The 20,300-nt window shown below is 43.2% G+C and overlaps 3 non-coding genes across 3 annotated transcripts; 2 read left to right on the top strand and 1 right to left on the bottom strand.

The window, feature by feature from the left end:
* The first annotated feature begins 5,732 nt into the window (after positions 1-5,732).
* On the top strand, positions 5,733-5,807 carry Trnat-ugu. Its single transcript has one exon. It is a non-coding gene; the product is annotated as a tRNA-Thr (tRNA).
* A 365-nt stretch (positions 5,808-6,172) lies between these two features.
* On the top strand, positions 6,173-6,246 carry Trnat-ugu. Its single transcript has one exon. It is a non-coding gene; the product is annotated as a tRNA-Thr (tRNA).
* A 10,201-nt stretch (positions 6,247-16,447) lies between these two features.
* LOC124712799 lies at positions 16,448-16,554 on the bottom strand. The gene has a single exon (XR_007005616.1). It is a non-coding gene; the product is annotated as a U6 spliceosomal RNA (small nuclear RNA).
* Between the last annotated feature and the right edge of the window lie 3,746 nt (positions 16,555-20,300).

The raw sequence follows: 20,300 nt of genomic DNA on the forward strand, positions 1-20,300 counted from the left end.
GATAATTCGAGGCTATATCAAGAAGATGTCACCAGAAACTAAAAAGTCTATGTTCCATAAAAGTTATAATACATATTGGATAGAAACAATAAAATAAAATTACTTTAAAGTCTGTGAGCAAGCCAGTTTCGAATGTGTAATCTGACACAATAAGAGTTGGACAAAGTAGGTTACTGTAAATCACTTAACAGAGGAGCTGCACAATCAAAAAATTATTTTCAGCGCGAGTTGATCATTCAGAAAATCCTTAGAGTTAAGGCGGGAATGTTTATAAATTTCAACTTCTTCTAAAAGATTCATTTTCCACCCTTCGTCGACTATGCCAAAATTTCCATATCGAGCAAAGATGAGAAGAGGTTCAAATGGCTCTGAGCACTATGGGACTTAACTTCTAAGGTCATCAGTCCCCTAGAACTTAGAACTACTTAAACCTAACTAACCTAAGGACGTCACACACATCCATGCCCGAGGCAGGATTCGAACCTGCGACCGTAGCGGTAGCGCGGTTCCAGACTGTAGCGCCTAGAATCGCTCGGCCACTTGAGAAGAGGAAAGCGTGTTGTTCATTTATCAAGATGTTCTGCAGAAGTTGGCTTATAAGAATACTTACCATCTGTTGAGTATGTTCTCTCAAAAACGGGTTTTAAAAGCCCTCTCAGTTTGTCCTGTATAAAAGTTCGGGCACACGCTGCATTGAATTTTATATATCGTAGATTTGAGGTTTTTGTCGGTTTTCGCCCCTCGTTATGCATAAAAAGCAACTTAGTAACATTATTAGTGGTAAATGCCACATTGAGGACATATTTTCGTAAGGAGTTGACAATCCGATATGACATGACACCTAGGAAAAGTATTGTAAAACATTTTTCCCATTATACCATCATTATTAAGTAAGGAAGAACTGCTGAGCTTACTAGTTCTAGCCTTGCATAGTTTTTGCGCCAGACTCGCCTGATCCACGTTGTTGACAGCAATTACTTAAGGCTGTTAAGTTCTGCGGCAACAGCAGAGGGAGCAACAGGCACCTCAAACATGCAGTCAATCATAGCATGAAAAGATGCCATTTTCTGCTTAAAATGATGATAGGAAGAAGCATGGAAGATGTTATTTGTTGTAGTGGATTTCGCATAGATGTGAAAACAACTTTTCCCGTCTGCTAGACGCAATTTCAATTTGAGGAAACTACGTTCATGGAACTGAGTTTCTATTTTGTATGTAAATATGATTTTCGGGTGGTAGCACTTCACACAGTCACTAAGAGATATGAGATCATTCACATCGTCTTCGAATATGACTATGGTATCGTCCACATACCGTCTGTAAAATTAAATATTACTAGCCAAAACAGGGTAAGATTTGAAAAAAACTAAGCTCAAAATGATTAGTAAAAGCGTCAGCCAGAGAACCAGGGAGGCATTTCCCCACAGTCAGGCCTTCATCTTATTGAAATCTCTTATCATTGAGGCTAAAATAATTACATTTGAGGATAACAGTCAAAAGTGTTATTTCCTTCATTTTGTCAGAATTCAGTTACATATTTTCAGCCATAATGGCTATGTTTGTAAACCGTGAGTGTATGGGGAAATTATTTATTTCAAGTTTCTGCTACCAGTCACTTTTTATTTCATGCTTAATCTAACATAATGCAGCGCGTTTCGAACATGTTTTCTTTATCTTCAAGCGTTTGTACATACACACATACATCGAGAAATGTTACTTAAAAAAACAGTCTTAAACTAGATTAATCTAGAACACTTTGTTTTTTACTGTAGCTGCTGGTGTGGCATTTGGGGGGAAGGAGGGGCGCAGTGTATATCTAGAAATCGAAGTCCGTGATGTCTTCTGCTGGTTTTCTTCTTTGTTGTTGACTATGTATATCACAGCCTGTATCGGATGCAGATATATTTGCATCAGTTATGTGTTACGAAAATAGTGTGAAAGGCTTTTATATGACAGTTGATCACTTACAGTTTCATCATCTTGCTGCTTCACTTGCTTCACTGCTGCAATGGCGGAGCTGTTGATTGACACTACACTATTGTACATTATGTTGTGTCACTGATTGCCACTGCACAAATTGCTTCGATGTTATACACACAACACAAGATGGCGGACTGTAGCATGTGAATCTGTATCGATTATCGAGGTTTTGTATAGATATTCTTGGTTCTAGTCAATTATTTACAATTACATTTCTTGAATCTATTGAGTTAGAACTGGCCTGTGTCTTTAATGTGAGTTGCTACTGCTGATTTGTTACATTTATCAAGCCTGTAGCAGTCTAAATGTTCTTTGAATCGGGTTCTGAAATTTCTGCCTGTTTGGCCGATGTAATATTTATTACATTGGCTGCAAGTAATTTTGTAAATGCCAGATGCATCAAGACTTGTATCTGGTGGTTTTATATTGTGAATAAGCTTCCTACTTGGGTTGTTGTTGGTGCTGAAGCTAATTTTTACTTCTGTGTTTTTGAATGGTGTTGCTAATTTGTCAGATACTATTCCAAGATATAGCGTTTTTACATATTTGACTGCTGGGGCACTGTCAGTTGTGAGTGTAGTTTGATGTTGTTTGTTTAGTTTATTTTTTTATCTGTTGTGACATGGCATTAATTAGAGAAGGGTCATATCCATTGTTGTGTCTGCCCCTGGTAGCTGAGTGGTCAGCGCGACAGAACGTCAATCCTAAGGACCCGGGTTCGATTCCCAGCTGGGTCGGAGATTTTCTCCACTCAGGTTCAAATGGTTCTGAGCACTATGGGACTCAACATCTGAGGTCATCAGTCCCCTAGACTTAGAACTACTTAAACCTAGGGACATCACACACATCCATGCCCGAGGCAGGATTCGAACCTGCGACCGTAGCAGCAGCGTGGTTCCGGACTGGAGCGCCTAGAACCGCTCGGCTACCGCGGCCGGCTCTCCACTCAGGGACAGGGTGTTGTGATGTCCTAATCATCATCATCATTTCATCCCCATCGACGCGCAAGTCGCCGAAGAGGCTTCAAATGGAAAGACTTGCACCCGGCGAATGGTCTACCCGACGGGAGGCCCTAATCAAACGACGTTTTTTATTTACTTGTATTTTTAGGAATTTCTCTAAGAAGGATAATCGTTCCATCTATCGGAATACTGTAGAGATTAATAATATCAATCGACAGAGGCAGACAACCAGAGGGAAGACTAGCATCATTTAAAGAACTGACTAAATCTTTCCTATTTTTCACTGAAACAAATGTATCGTGTGAAATATTTCTTAAAAGAGGAATTTAAAACTTCGTCTTTCGTTTTGCTGTCTTCAGCTGTTACACCGGACTGGTCAACGAGTGACTCGATTACACTCGCTTTGCCATTTTACAAAGGATCAGAATTTTCTCGCATTCTCGGCCAGATCTTTTGCTAAGGTATGAAAGTGATAGTTGTTGTATGCTTCGCGCATACCACTTTTCACAGACGCATGAATCTCGACAGACTTTAGCCTGTCACCATTTGCCCGTTCTCTTTTGAACCGAGAGTGCAACATCGTCTGCTTCCTCAGCACTTTCCGAATTTTTTCCTAAACTACGGTGGATCTTTTCCGCCCATAATACACTTCCTAGGCACACACTTGTACAGAGCACGATTTACAGTCTGTTTAAGCTTTGCCCATATTCCTCTATGTCCATCATACTGGAACTAAATGACTGCAGTTCATTGTCTACGTGAGACGCTAACAACTGCTTCCCTGCTTTTTCTAACAAAAATATTCTCGTTGCCATCTTGTATGATTTATTAACTTTCTAACGATAGTCGCTGTGATAACATCATGATCACTAATACTCATCGCTGTACTGACGTTGACGACAAGGCCTGTCCTGTTTGTAGCTACAACGACTAGGATATTTCCATTGCGTGTGGGCTGCCGAATTAGCTGCTCAGGACAGTTTTCGGAAAAGGTGTTCAAAAGTACTTCGCAAGACTGACTGTATCCCCTCCAATAAATCCATCGACATCCCAGTCTGTACTCGGTAGACTGAATTCGCCTCCAACTAATATTGCGTGATATGAGTATTTACGCGCTACTTACCGTAGACTTTCTTTGAATGACTCTAGGACTGTACCACAAATTTTAATTCATTTCCTCAGCTTCCATCATTACATCCCACACTATTGTGCTGCTTCTGCAGTGCGTTATTGACATCTTGGGTCCATGGCTTCGTGGGTCCTGCCCACACTCGAACTCTACCGTCAGCTCATACCAACTGAAATCGGCAATCATCTGACCTGGCCACGGTTTTCCAGTCGTCTAGGATCCCACCGGTATGGTCACGAGCCTAGGAGAGGCGCTGCGGGCGATGCCGTGCTTCTACCAAAGTCATTCGCTTCCGTCGTCTTCTGCCATAGCCCATCAAAATTTCGACGCATTGTTCTCGCGGATAAGTTCGTTGTACGTCCTAAATTGATTTCTGCGATTACTTCACGCAGTGTAGCTTGTCTGTTAACATTGACAACAGTACGTAAACGCCGCTGTTCCTGGTCGTTTCTTGAGGGTCGTCGGCCATTGTGCTGTCCGTGGAGAGAGGCGGTGCCTGAAACGTGTACTCTCAACTCACTCTTGACACTGTGGGTTTCGGAATATTGAATTCCCTAACGACTTTTGAAATGATGTGTCCCATATGTCTAGTTCCAACTACCAGTCCGCGTTCAAAGACTGTTAGTTCCCGTCGTGCGGCCACAAGCGCTTCGGAAATCTTTTCATATGTATCACCTGAGCGCAAATGACAGCTCCAGCCACGCACTGCCCTTTCATACCTTGTGTATGGGATCCTATCGTCATTTGTATATGCGCGTACTGCTATCCCATGGCTTGTCACCTCTGTGTACGTTGAGTTCGTAAGATTTTTCTATAATTACGAAGAATATTCTTAGTAACGTCAAATCTAACAGCAAACTGTTCTATTGATTACGTTTCATTTGTCGAGGAGCATCTAATACCATTTATGTATGTTTTCGCATTTGTAACTGATATAGAAGACAATTTTGAAAGTAAGTTACGAAAGTTGCTTCTCAGCAATTCCTGTTCTGCAGAACAATTTTTACTTATAAACTCGTAGTATATTCACTGCCAATTTAATACGACCGACATTTTTATAAAAAAAATACCGGGTGATCAAAAAGTCAGTATAAATTTGAAAACTTTATAAACCACGGAATAAAGTAGATAGAGAGGTAAAACTTGACACACGTGCTTGGAATAACATGAGGTTTTACTAGAACAAAAAAAAAAAAAAAAAACAAAGTTCACAAAATGTCCGACAGATGGCGCTGGAGAGCAAAACGTCAGTGACTGCGCATGACAATCGTGTATAAAAGGTATATATGACGGTAGTATCTGTTCCCGAAAGAACAGTTACCGTGGATGACCATGCAGCTTTGCTAGAAATAAATGATAATTAAATGAACACCCTAGCTGCGAACAGGCGTTGATGTACTTCATTGGGGACATGTTGAAAATGTGTGCCCCGACCGGGACTCGAACCCGGGATCTCCTGCTTACATGGCAGACGCTCTATCCATCTGTGCAACTGCGGGCGCAGAGGATAGTGCGTCTGCAGGGACTTATCCCTTGCACGCTCCCCGTCAGATCCACATTCCCAACATGTCCACACCACTACATTCGTAGTGCTCCTAATAGATGTTTGCCCATCATACTCATTATTCGTGGCAGATTAATCTACCACATTAATCTACCAAGCCCGCGGTGGCTCAGATGGATAGAGCGTCTGCCATGTAAGCAGGGGATCCCGGGTTCGAGTCCCGGTCGGGGCACACATTTTCAACATGTCCCCAAGAAAGTACATCAACGCCTGTTTGCAGCTAGGGTGTTCATTTAACTATCATTTATTTCTAGCAAAGCTGCATGGTCATCCACGGTAACTGTTCTTTCGGGAACAGATACTACCGTCATATATAGTTAAAATATGGCTTCCCAGCCATTGACCTTCTTGTGCGAACGCACACGCTATGCCCGAACTCGTACGGGACTTGGTAGATTAATCTGCCACGAGTAATGAGTATGATGGGCAAACATCTATTAGGCGCACTACGAATGTAGTGGTGTGGACATGTTGGGAATGTGTATCTCACGGGGAGCGTGCAAGTGATAAGTCCCTGCAGACACACTATCCTCCGTGACCTCGGTGGCTCAGATGGATAGAGCGTCTGCCATGTAAGCAGGAGATCCCAGGTTCGAGTCCCGGTCGGGGCACACATTTTCAACGTCCCCAATGAAGTATATCAACGCCTGTTTGCAGCTAGGGTGTTCATTTAATTATCATTTATGTGTATAAAAGGAGCTGTAATGAGAGAGAGAGAATCAGATGCGCCAGCAGTCGCAGCATGTTGACGTTACCTGAAAAGGCGCTTTTAGTGAAGCTGTATTATCAGAATGGGGAATGTGCTAGTTCAGCGTTACGATCCTATCGCCATAGGAAGGGGATTCGAAAGGGTAAAGGTCCGTTGACAAACGCAGCTATGGCGAGAATGATTTCGAAGTTCGAAGCTACGAGTTGTTCAGACGAGAGACCCCGTAGTGGCCGACCGAGCACAAGGCGTAATGCTGCTGAGACAGTTCAGAAAGAAATGGAGACTGTAGCGGGTTCGTCTATGCACGGGGAAGTCAGCGCTCGTGCAGTCGCACATCGCACCGGCATTCCATACACTACTGTTTGGTTGGCACTGAGGCGTACCATCCGATGCTATCCGTAAAAAATCCATCGGCATCATGAACTGTTACCTGGCGATTTAGTGCAGCGGAGGGCATTTGCGGTGTGGGCGTTTCAAAAGATGGCGGAAGATGACAATTGGTTGAGTAACGTGTTGTGGACCGACGAAGCTCATTTCACGCTCCGAGGGATTGTCAATGCTCTCAACTGCAGAATTTGGGCTACCGAAAATCCTAGAACTGTCGTGGAAACTCCATTGCACGACGAGAAAGTCACGGTATGGGTTGGATTTATCACATTTACCGTTATCGGGCCTTTTTTCTTCGAGGAAATGTGTGATTCTGGTTTTGTAACTGCTAACGTCACGGGTGAGAGGTACGCCGATATGTTACAGAATCGCATCATCCCCAGCCTGGCTGATAAACACCTGCTGGAACGTACGATGTTTATGCAGGATGGCGTTCCATCCCATATTGCTAGATGCGTGAAAGATCTCTTGCGCGCGTCGTTTGGTGATGATCGTGTGATCAGCCGCCACTTTCGGCATGCTTGGTCTCCCAGGTCCCCATGTCTCAGTCCGTGCGATTATTGGCCTTCGGGTTACCTGAAGTCGCAAGTGTATCGTGATCGACCGACATCTCTAGGGATGCTGAAAGACAACATCCGACGCCAATGCCTCACCGTAACTCCGGACATGCTTTACAGTGCTGTTCACAACATCATTCTTCGACTACAGCTATTGTCGAGGAATGATTGTGGACATATTGAGCATTTCCTGTAAAGAACATCATCTTTTCTTTGTCTTACTTTGTTATGCTAATTATTGCTATTCTGATCAGATGAAGCGCCATCTGTAGGACATTTTTTGAACTGCTGTATTTTTTTGGTTGTAATAAAACCCCATGTCATTCAAAGCATGTGTGTCAATTTGTACCTCTCTATCTACATTATTCCGTGATTTATTCAGTTTTCAAATTTATACTGACTTTTTGATCACCCGGTATTTATTCTGGTTTTTCTTTATGAAACTTATAAATTCATACTCTTATGAGTGAAACCACAGGCAAAAGTTGTAAAATGTGCGGCCAAAAGCACGTTAACGATGTTGCAGCGGCCTGTTCCTGCTCAGCTCTTCGCCGCAAAATGGTTCAAATGGCTCTGAGCACTATGGGACTCAACTGCTGAGGTCATCAGTCCCCTAGAACTTAGAACTACTTAAACCTAACTAACCTAAGGACATCACACACATCCATGCTCGAGGAAGGATTCGAACCTGAGACCGTAGCGGTCGCACGGTTCCAGACTGAAGCGCCTAGAACCGCTCGTCCACACCGGCCGGCTGCAGATCGAAGAGCGTCGACCATGTAGAGACACGTCTTTTCCGCTGGTATTGCAGACAGCTAGCCGAAGTAAATAAAGCTATTGTCTGTATTATCCATTGGCTTGCAAATCACGGCCACCTACATAGACCCAGAAGAGATGCTGAAAACTGTATGTGAGCCCGATGTAAACCAAAGAAACGGTAAGACTTATTCACATCTGTGCGGAAGCGAGCCAGTCGTCCGTAACGGGACGAAATGTATGGTCTGGAAAACTGGGACGAACATCGTCTCCAGAGTTTCTTACTGGGCAATCTGTGGGTAAATCTAACGATATGAGCCAAAGAAATATAAAAGTAGAACGTGAATAAATGCTTTTTCCGATATCTGCCGGCAGTGTCTCTGAGTCCGCTTGATAGCGAGACTAAAGGACTCGCCAGGTCGAAAGATAACCGCATCGCACGCGGCTACAAGAGCAAAGTGACTGAATGACACACAAGTTCAGGAAGGCTATAGAGCACGCGAAACGTTGGAGTAACCGACTGCAGAGTAAATATGAAAGGGTGTTTTACCTAGAACTTAATTTACTACTCTTTCCGCTCCAACACGCTTGCTGCATCCAAAATACTGTATGTTTCGTATATCACGACGTATCTTCGCGCTACGCTATAACTTCTCTGCACCTCTTCCAGTTCCAGATACAGAATGCCTGTGTGCAACAGTAAATGTCACATTAAGTTATCACTTCCTCTCCTCAGTACTTTCTTTACAGATGCACCTCAACTTTGATTTCCAGTACATTGCGTTTTAGCATTTTACCGGTCCACTTAATTTCTAACATAACCTTTAATAGGAGCTTCCAGTTACTTCTCCTCCCGATTTCACGCAGTCTACTTTCCACTTCCATACTGTGCAGTGATTTCCTCCAGAGATAAAAGTTTCAGAAACTTGTACCTCAATTACATGCTAATATTTGACGGTAGTACAGCTCTTTTATCGGCCATCTTAGGATATTTTCAGTTCTACGTAGCACAATTTTGTTCTGTGTCTGCTGTAAAAACGGTACCTAATCGGTATTTTTATGCAACTATTCCTCATCACTTTCGTTTTTTGTTCGTAAACCTCAAACTTCCATGTTAAATAATTTCTGTTTTCTTCTACTGATTCGTTTGCGTCTCCCTTATTTTCAGTCAATGTGTATAGAAGTTTCCTTGATAGCTAAGAGATGGGACGTCCAAGGAGTGGAGGGAATAAGCGACGTGAACCTTCAAGGAGTCGTAAGTAGCGTCCCTGATGTGATGAAGTTTCATTGTCATTGATTTTGGTGTAAACATGTCTACAGCGCAGTAACACAGTTGCAGCGTACTTGCTACCACAGTGCTGAAAACGAAATTATAGGGTTGTTAATGGGTGAACCTTCATGAAGAATAGAAAATGACGAAATATCACTTATTCTGCATGTAAAATATAGCGTCATCCAAAAAGATATTACCACTCACACAGTACTAAAAATATTAAATTTTCTTTTGTTGCAGACTATAGATGGCCACCACACTTACTTTGGAAGAGAGAAGGAAGGTGGCAACGTAGGAGGAATTGTTTGGCTCACCCTCAACAGGAAGAAAAAAATTTCAACAATTGATTCAAAAGGCTCCTCCAAGCCGTTTTACTATCCACCTACTGCATCAAAAATTTGTGGGCACCGGGTCTGTGACCGATGGTTGTAAAGGAAACAGTGGACGTCCAAGAAGTATTCGAGCGCAAGAGACGTCAAAAATACACTACTGGCCTTTAAAATTGCTACACCACGAAGATGACGTACTACAGACGCGAAATTTAACCTACAGGAAGAAGATGCTGCGATATGTAAATGATTAGCTTCTCAGAGCATTCACACAAGGTTGGCGCCGGTGGCGACACCTACAACGTGCTGACATGAGGAAAGTTTCCAACCGATTCCTTATACACAAACAGCAGTTGACCGGCGTTGCCTGGTGAAACGTTCTTGTGATGCCTCGTGTAAGGAGGAGAAATGCGTACCATCACGTTTCCGACTTTGATAAAGGTCGGATTGTAGCCTATCGGGATTGCGGTTTATCGTATCGCGACATTGCTGCTCGCGTTGGTCGTGATCCAATGACTGTTAGCAGAATATGGAATCGGTGGGTTCAGGAGGGTAATACGGAACGCCGTGCTGGATCCCAAAGGTTCGTATCACCAGTAGTCGGGATGACAGGCATTTTATCCGCATTGCTATAACGGATCGTGCAACCACGTCTCGATCCCTGAGTCAACAGATGGGGACGTTTGCAAGACAACAACCACCAGCACGAACAGCTCTACGACGTTTGAAGCAGCATGGACTATCAACTCTGAGACCATGGTTGCGGTTACCCTTGACGCTGCATCACAGACACGAGCGCCTGCGATGGTGTACTCAACGACGAACCTGGGTGCACAAATAGTAAAACGTCATTTTTCGGATGAATCCAGGTTCTCTTTACAGCATCATGATGGTCGCATCCGAGTTTGGCGACATCGCGGTGAACGCACATTGGAAGTGTGTATTCGTCATCGCCGTACTGGCGTATCACCCGGTGTGGGGTGCCATTGGTTACACGTCTCGATCACCTCTTGTTCGCATTGACGGCACTTTGAACAGTGGACGTTACATTTCAGATGTGTTACGACCCGTGGCTCTACCTTTCATTCGATCCTTGCGAAACCCTACATTTCAGCAGGATAATGCACGACCGCATGTTGCAAGTCCTGTACGGGCCTTTCTGGATACAGAAAATGTTCGACTGCTGACCTGGCCAGCACATTCTTCTTGTCTCTCACCAAGTTAAAACTTCTGGTCAATGGTGGCCGAGCAACTAGCTCGTCACAATACGCCAGTCACTACTATTGATGAACTGTGGTATCGTGTTGAAGCTGCATGGGCAGCTGTACCTGTACACGCCATCCAATCTCTGTTCGACTGAATGGTCAGGCGTATCAAGGCCGTTATTACGGCCAGAGGTGGTTGTTCTGGATACTGATTTCTCAGCATCTATGCACCCAAATTGCGTTAAAATGTAATCACATGTCAGTTCTAGTATAATACGTTTGCGCAATGAATACCCTTTATCACTTGCATTTCTTCTTGGTGTAGCAATTTTAATGGTCAGTAGTGTATTAGGAACGGCCCGAGTGCCAGTAGCGCTGTTAATGGCTGGCACGTTTCCCCCACCGCTACGCTACGCTGTCTCAGTGCGAGGACGGGGAATAGCGGAAAACAGTGAACGCGCCGCTTTGGAATGGCAGTGCACTGCATGTGACCTGCTTTTATACTTCACATTTCTTAACAACATAGGTCACAAACAAAACAATTTTCAGATGTATTTAATTATTTTTGGCGCCCTGAAGACATAATTTTTATCTGGTACGAAATGTCAGCATAGTGGCAGACGCCGCCAATTTCAGAAAGATTCGCACCGAACTTGCCACGTAATCGTGACTTATTTAGTTTCTTAACCGACAAAAGGTCTTTCACACAGATAAGTCGCTTAAAATATTGCAGCACTTTTGCAACTTGGAAAATCTACCTGAGGAAAGCAACCCCAGACGTCCAGGACAGTTTTAATAAAAGCTTTATCACTGAATCTGGAATTATCTTGCAGGTTAGTCAGCTACGTCTGCTCATGTACAGGGGCGCTTTCAACTGAAACAGCAAACAATCTCTAAAATAGTTCGAAAAGAGTTGTAAGATTGCTAATGTCCTGAAAACCTTTCTAAAACTATCCTTTTAATTCTTGCAAGGCCACTATGAATTCTTCAAACCTCGCGCTTTCTTTAAAGCTAGTGAGCTTAGGGAACTGGACTATCTTTGTCAGAGTGTGTCCCTTCTACAATGCGATTTTCTTTTTAAATGCATCTCCATCAAATCAGGAAGAAGTTACCTTGCATTGCTTTACAGTGAGCAGTGTGCAGTCAAGTCCACGTAAAAGTCTGGAGTCCATTCCGGAAATTCTAATTTTCGTTCCCGCACTCCTTTTTCCTTCATAAATTTTGGATTTAAATCCAAAAATCGTTCCAGGCATGCCCCTTGAGTTAACCAACGTACTTTCGTCTCCATACACTTCACTCATTTCAGTTGAGAACTGTTGCAACTGACTTGTGGAATTTTGCTATTCGTACCACACTTACTTCAAGTGCTCCATGCTTGCAAATTTAGCAGAAATTACTTCTTGATGTACAGCACAATGAATCCCTCTTGTCGATCGTTGTAATTTTTTGCTTTTTCATTGCCATCTAAATGTTCAAATTCTCTCTGCATGGTATTGTAATGTCGTTTCACAGCAAATAAGCAGTACCCATCACTAATGCGAATTTAAGTTCTCATTCCTCTCTTCTCTCATTCCCTTTCATCTTAAAGGATTGCGACGATAGATAGCTAGACTGCCTCTTTTTCTTCAAACCTCCACTGGGCTTGTGAACGTCCTTGCATGGTGCAGTATTTCGAAGTCTGGAGTACTTAGTCCATATTTTTCAATGATCAAACTATAACGGTAGATTCCTACCTAGATACGCTGTAGAATTTTGTTGTTGATAATCTTGAAACAACTGGTAGACGCTGGATTGGAAGCACTGGACCTCTACTGTAGCCGCCAAGGTCACCTGATGTGATTCCTCATGATTTGTGGCTATGGGGAATACTGAAAGAACGTGTGCATACTACAAGACATACTGGCATTAGAGACCTTAGTGCATAACACAAGTTGTCCGCTCTGTACCTATGGAATTGTGTGAACGAGCTATCGGCTGTATGGTGAAAAGATTGCACACGCATTGAGAACCAAGGAGTACAGATCGAAGAAGTGTCTAGCTTCATTTGGACTTGTGTACTTAGTGCTTGTTTTTATATTAAATAAATAAAATAAAATAAGAATAAAATATAAATAGAAAAAAATAAAAACAATAAAATAAAATAAAAGTTACTCTGTTATTTACTGTAAGTGTAAAAAATACAAAAATAAAACATTCAGATTTTTACTGTAATACTTTATGAAGTGTTATTGAATAGCAAATTATTTTATTTAAAAACATATACAAAGTCTTTACAATGCACACAGTATTAGAGGAAAGGTATGTCCTGACAGGATTATAGTCCCAAAACGATCACAACTAGAGTTAATGCTTATGGTGATTCTTATAAAACCAACTGTTTTTTTTTATTAACACAAAAAGTATTATAGTCTGAATACTTTAAGTGGAGGTCTATATTTCACCTCTGAAGATGAGCAAAGTTCACACGTGTCTCTTGAATTGACAGATGCTGGTCAATGAGATCTTGTACTCTGAAAAGGCGCACGTCTTTGAGACCAAAAATTTTGTCTTTCTTCTCTTTGGGGTTGAAAAAGGAGAATTTTGGTCCGTTTTAGGCATTCTCGAGTTTTTTGGACATTTTCTTTCCAAGTACGAGTAGACCAAGTGGAGTACTATGTTTGAAAGCAGTCAATGGAAGTGTTCCTTTTTTGTCACAGTATGAAATCTAGGCGTAAACAACAAAAACGATGAGAAGCAAGACATAGGGGCGAGGATCAAAGCTGCATCCAGAGCATCACATGCACTCAACAAACTACTGTCATATAAAATTTTTTCAAGATGAACCAAAGTAAGAATATACAAAACCGTACTCATTTCAGTATTACAATATGGGGCGGAAATTTGGAGAATAGATAAATACACGGAGAGAAAGATAAAAGTTTTTGAAAATAAATTCCTGCGATATATATTGGGACCAGTTTATGAGAGAGGAGAATTGCGAAGAAGAAAGGACAGGGAGCTCAGGGAGCTTTACCCTGAACCAGATGTGGTTGCAGAAGCCAAGACAGGAAGACTAAGATGGGCCGGCCACGTATATACGCTGATACGCTGCTGGCCATTAAAATTGCTACACCAAGAAGAAATACAGATGATAACCAGATATTCATTGGACAAATATATTATCCTAGAACTGACATGCGATTACATTTTCACGCAATTTGGGTGCATAGATCCTGAGAAATCAGTACCCAGAACGACCACCTCTGGCCGTAATAACGGCCTTGATACGCCTGGGCATTGAGTCAAACAGAGCTTGGATGGCGTGTACAGGTACAACTGCTCATGCAGCTTCAACACGATACCACATTTCATCAATAGTAGTGACTGGCGTATTGTGACGAGCTAGTTGCTCGGCCACCATTGACCAGAAGTTTTAACTTGGTGAGAGACAAGAAGAATGTGCTGGCCAGGGCAGCAGTCGAACATTTTCTGTATCCAGAAAGGCCCGTACAGGACCCGAACATGCGGTCGTGCATTATCCTGCTGAAATGTACGGTTTCACAGCGATCGAATGAAGGGTAGAGCCACGGGTCGTAACACATCTGAAATGTAACGTCCACTGTTCAAAGTGCCGTCAATGCGAACAAGAGGTGATCGAGACGTGTAACCAATGGCACCGCATACCATCACGCCCGGTGATATGCCAGTATGGCGATGACGAATACACGCTTCCAACGTGCGTTCACCGCGATGTCGCCAAACACGGATGCGACCATCATGATCCTGTAAACAGAACCTGGATTCATCCGAAAAATGACGTTTTACTATTTGTGCACTCAGGTTCGTCGTTGAGTACACCATCGCAGGCGCTCGTGTCTGTGATGCAGCGTCAAGGGTAACTGCAGTCATGGTCTCAGAGCTGATAGTCCATGCTGCTGCAAACGTCGTCGAACTGTTCGTGCACATGGTTGTTGTCTTGCAAACGTCTCCATCTGTTGACTCAGGGATCGAGACGTGGCTGCACGATCCGTTACAGCCATGCGGATAAGATGCTTGTCATCTCGACTGCTAGTGATACGAGGCCGTTGGGATCCAGCACGGCGTTCCGTATTACCCGCCTGGACCCACCGATTCCATATTGTCATTGGATCACGACCAACGCGAGCAGCAATGTCGCGATACGATAAACCGCAATCGCGATAGACTACAATCTAACCTTTATCAAAGTCGGAAACGTGATGGTACGCATTTCTCCTCCTTACACGAGGCATCACAACAACGTTTCACCAGGCAACGCCGGTCAACTGCTGTTTGTGTATGAGAAATCGGTTGGTAACTTTCCTCATGTCAGCACGTTGCAGGTGTTGCCATCGGCGCCAACCTTGTGTGAATGCTCTGAAAAGCTAGTCATTTGCGTATCACAGCATCTTCTTCCTGTCGGTAAATTTCACGTCTGTAGCACGTCATCTTCGTGGTGTAGCAATTTTAATGGCCAGTAGAGTAGAAGAGAGCAGGGTTCTTTACTGACAGAAGTCTCTGAGAATAAACCGGAAGAACGAAGACCTCTAGGCAGGCCGAAAATGAGAGGTAGAGACCAGGTTGCGAAGGAGCCCCATGTGCTGGGAGCAAGGAAAGAAGATACCGAAGACAGAATGCTGTGGAAGAGGTTACTTTATTAGACCAAAAACCGATTGCGGTTTGTGGGGCCAGGAGAGTAAGAATAAGAGTAAGTATAAAATCCAGGTATTCATGTGGGTCATTTCCACCACTGCACAAAACAATCTGTGCCAATACTTTTTTGACTTTCTGTCTGTTTCACAAAGTGTCCTTAACACCTGACATTTACGTACACCATCCATGTGTTCATTATAATCTTTTAAAGCTATCAGTGCCCCAATTTGAATCTTAGTTCCATCTGTCTGGGTCCTGGATAAACTGCATGCTTAATTTGGAAGAAAGTGAAGTCACTGGCCTGGAGCTAAGGGAACTGCTAAGTTTCAGCTATATTTTATGTTATAATTAAATGTTACACGGTTACTGTATTTGACATTTTATCCAGATTAACATTGGTATACGTGAAGCTACTACGTAAAAATTATCAATCACCTCAGTTCACATATGAATCATACTTTTATTTACGTAACCTTGCAGCGTTGTTTCACACACTAGGTAGCCATTTGTAGTACAGCTGTTCACATTCACGGCTGATGTATAGGCTTCAGAATTGCGTGTAGACTGTATTGACATGTAGCATAGAAGGAATTAACTGTAGGGACTGGGACATTACATTTCTGTCCCTACTGTGTAAAGGGCTGTTGAGTTTTGTCATTCCACTCAGAATCTATAGGGACTGCTAGGTCCGGCCATAAAAAAAGGTTAATTCCACGTAAGTGATTACATCTTCTTGGACATCTCTGTATAGCAGGAAGATACTTCCTGGCAGATTAAAACTGTGCGCCAGACCGAGATTCGAGCTCAGGACCTTTGCCTTTCGCAGGCAAATGCTCTACCATCTTTTTTTTTTTTTGTTATTTTTTTCGATATTGCTCGCTGCATTTGTTCGGTGCGGATGTCCCATGACAGTGTTGAGCCGTTGATTCAGCTTTTTATTGCAGAGGAAAATGTGGAACGCTTCACGATTTTGCGTGTCATCCTTGCGCAGGGGCCATGCTAATCTTCTCTGTATCGTTCCAATTTTAATATATGTACCGCCGAAGCGAGTTCAAAATGGAAATGATCGTATGGCGTCAGTGGCCGGGAGTTCCCAGGCGCGAAGTTCGGACGCCGAGTGCAGGTCTTACTGAGTGCGACGCCATATTGGGCGACTTGCACGTCGACAATGGGGATGACAGGATGATGACAGCACAACACCCGGTCCCTGAGGAGAGAAAATCTCCCACCCCGTCCATCTGAGCTAAGCAAGCATGACTTACACCCTCTCCTCACAGCTTTACTTCCGCCAGTACCTCGTCTCCAACCTTCCAAACTACGTATCAGCGGACACTCCTCTGCAGAGTGAAAATTTTATTCAGGAAGGATACTTGTTTAAATCTGTAAATAATTTGGGGGTAGACAGGGTGCAAAATTGACTGCATGTAACTGCAACGTCTAGCAGCAGCGATGAATGTAACTGGCTGGACATCGCGTCAAACTGAACTTGGATAACACATAAGGATTCGTCATTTCATGCTAGAGTCGATCAACTGTATTCGCTGGCGAGTGGTACCGTACCAATCTCTCAGCAACCTGTGACCAAATGTTTCCAATTGGTGAGATATCTGGCGAACATGCTGCCCAGGGCAACCAGCCCAACACCCTCTGCACTGCAATAGGTCAGGTTAGCACGGACGACATACAGTCTCGCATTGTCTTGTAGATATAGAAGGCGCAGCCACTGGCCTCAACATGTAAGAAATGTAAAGACTGCCGTGGAAACTACCGGCTGTGCAAACTAAAGGTTATCGTGAACATCTGGTCAGGTCTACGCTAGTATGAAGATGACCAATGCTATCTAGCAGTGTTCGCTCTCTTCAGAGATTCCTCACATGGGTATGTCCCTTGTGATGTTGCACGTAGAAGCACGATTCGTTTGAAAACACGACTTGGTTCCATTCCTGTGTGCAGTACCATTGTTGGGCGCACGAGCGTCATCACGACTCTCTCTGTTGCCCTTCAAATGTAACCGTAACAATGATCACAGTGCTCATAGGCCATGGAGGCCCAGATGTCATAGCACTGAACGTTTGGGCTCTCGTCTTGCTGTAAAAAGTCCGTTTCCTGACTCAACGCAAGTGGCGTAACTGTACGATTCTGCGTGACTGAGTGAACAGTATATCTGTCCTCTTGAGCACTTGTCGCGTGGTGCCACTGAGATCCTGCATGACCTTGAACATGGCGCGCTTGAGCCCATCGATTCCAGATTTGCATTAACAGTTGTGGTATCCTGACCAGCGTCAATAGCAATTTCATGGAACGAAAAGCTGCAGTCTAGATATTCGACGATCCTGCCCCTGCCATATTACGACACTTGCTGGTAGACGTTTGTCTTTCTCACATAAGGCATTACATGATCTTCTCACAAAAACCAGTATTCTAATGCTAATATCTAAATGAGAAACCTGCAGTGTAATCTCTGCACAGATTATAGATTACATTAGTCCCACTCCTACCTACTTTGACAGCGAAATATGCTTCTCAGATCTAGTAAAATATAGGTGCTGAAAGGCGATCTACACCGCCAGAGACTATGTATCAAGGGGTGGATAGTGGGTCTTGACTGGTTCTAGCACAAATAAATAAACATCTGCCTGCCATGTTATGCATCTCGACTGCCATGTCACTAGTTTTACAAGTCATGGCAGGCAGATATTTATTTTTGGTTAGAACTGGCCTACGTCCACTACTGACCCCTTCAGATTTAGTCTCTGGCGGTGTAGGGTGCTTTTCGCCGCCTATACTTTACTAGGCATAGCAGGGACATTTCGCTTCCGGAAGTTCTTATCAGTTGCAGTTACGGTTTCCTGTGCTGCTCTCAGAGTGCCATTTTATAGAGCCTCAATGAGATTGAACAAACTCTTGCTCTTGCACAGAGTCGTAGACCATCCGCGCCAATTTGTCGTTTGTTTCACGACCCCTTCGTGGTGTTGCAAATTGTAGTAGCCTATAGGCTATAGTATAATACCAGCTATTACCCACAGCTACACTTGCATATTAGTAGTTTTGTTATGATTAGTGATGGTAAGAAAGTAAGCAAGCTATTGCGTGTGCAACAACGTCAACTGCTCTCACGTGTCTGCGATTTTGGTTAAGCATTGCGCGATGCAAAGATGCGCTCCCCCCCCCCCCCCCCCAAGTATCCCAAAACACGACGCCAAGGCATACACACTGTACAGTGTTGCTACCGAGAGGTGCATGTGGACGGCCACGGGCAGGCGTGTTCATCTGTGTTTTGTGCTGCTGGAGTAGCTAGACATTATACAGAGTGTACATTATGGAACAAATTTGATATCTTTTTATCATGGTTAATGTTCACTGTTGTAAAAAGTGTTTCCCATCCCCTGCTTCATACTTTTAAGTGTCATCGAAACTGATTCAGCGGTTAGCTATGAAAACTTAGCAGAGTTACTTCTGCAACGTATTCCATTATAACATGGTTTAAAGACGCTCAGCCGCCGAAGTGGCCGAGCGGTTCTAGGCGCTACAGTCTGGAACCGCGCGACCGCTACAGTCGCAGGTTCGAATCCTGCCTCGGGCATGGATGTGTGTGAGGGCATGGATGTGTGTGATGTCCTTAGGTTAGTTAGGTTTAAGTAGTTCTGAGTTCTAGGGGACTGATGATCACAGCAGTTAAGTCCCATAGTGCTCAGTGCCATTTGAACCATTTTCATTAAAGACGCTCAGAGTGTGTAAACATTGTATTTATTATGTTGAATCATACTATGTAGAACATAATATCAGTAAGAACATTTTCTCAAATATGATAAAATTAAAAAGTGAATGAATAAATAGTTTCTTCAAAGAGTAAATGTAGTCCCCTAATTTACGTAATATTCTGAAAGTCAAGAAATGTCTTATACTACACACGTTCTAAAGAAGCCTGTGCTCTTACTCGGCGTGCGTGGTATCTCCCCACCAAATTTCATCAAAATAGATCCAGTAGTTTAGTACTGAAAAGGTAACAGACGAACACACTTTCTCATTTATAAAATTTTAATTACGATATATATATATATATATATATATATATATATATATACATATTCGTGTCCGGATTTTGATGAAATTTTTTTTATCAGCTATTCCGTAAAAGAGCTGTTTTAAATACACTGGTGTACCGGGCAAAAACTGTTTCTGACGCTTTCTGAATGTTTATGACTGTTGATTCCGAAATTAATCAACTGAACTACATATTCCGAAAGAGTGTTTATCGTTTACATGAAGTGAACTCAGCGTTCTTCAAGAAAAGGAAACGTGTAAAATATGGAACATTCACATGATCAACCGCCGATTGTACTGTTTCTTTTCTGTGGCGTTACATCTGGCGAAATAGTCTTGGCAATATCAGGTATAAGACCAATCTAACGACCTCCTAATAAGACAAAGGAGATGCTACATCCTGTTAAGAACAATCTCGCCCTGCCGGCCGGTGTGGCCGAGCGGTTGTAGGCGCTACAGTCTGGAACCGCGCGACCGCTACGGTCGCAGGTTCGAATCCTGCCTCGGGCATAGATGTGTGTGATGTCCTTAGGTTAGTTAGGTTTAAGTAATTCTAAGTTCTAGGGGACTGATGACCTCAGCAGTTAAGTCCCATAGTGCTCAGAGCCATTTGAACCAATCTCGCCCTCAGATTCCGCGGGCTTTATTACATCCCTTGTGAATGCAGAAGCAATTAGAACGGTCAGTCCATCCACACGGCTTCCAACCGCTATACAGAAGATTAATGGCAAACTAAAAATCGAGGACTGGAGAAA

The sequence above is a fragment of the Schistocerca piceifrons genome, chromosome 8 (genome assembly GCF_021461385.2).
Source record: "Schistocerca piceifrons isolate TAMUIC-IGC-003096 chromosome 8, iqSchPice1.1, whole genome shotgun sequence".
Taxonomy (NCBI): domain Eukaryota; kingdom Metazoa; phylum Arthropoda; class Insecta; order Orthoptera; family Acrididae; genus Schistocerca; species Schistocerca piceifrons.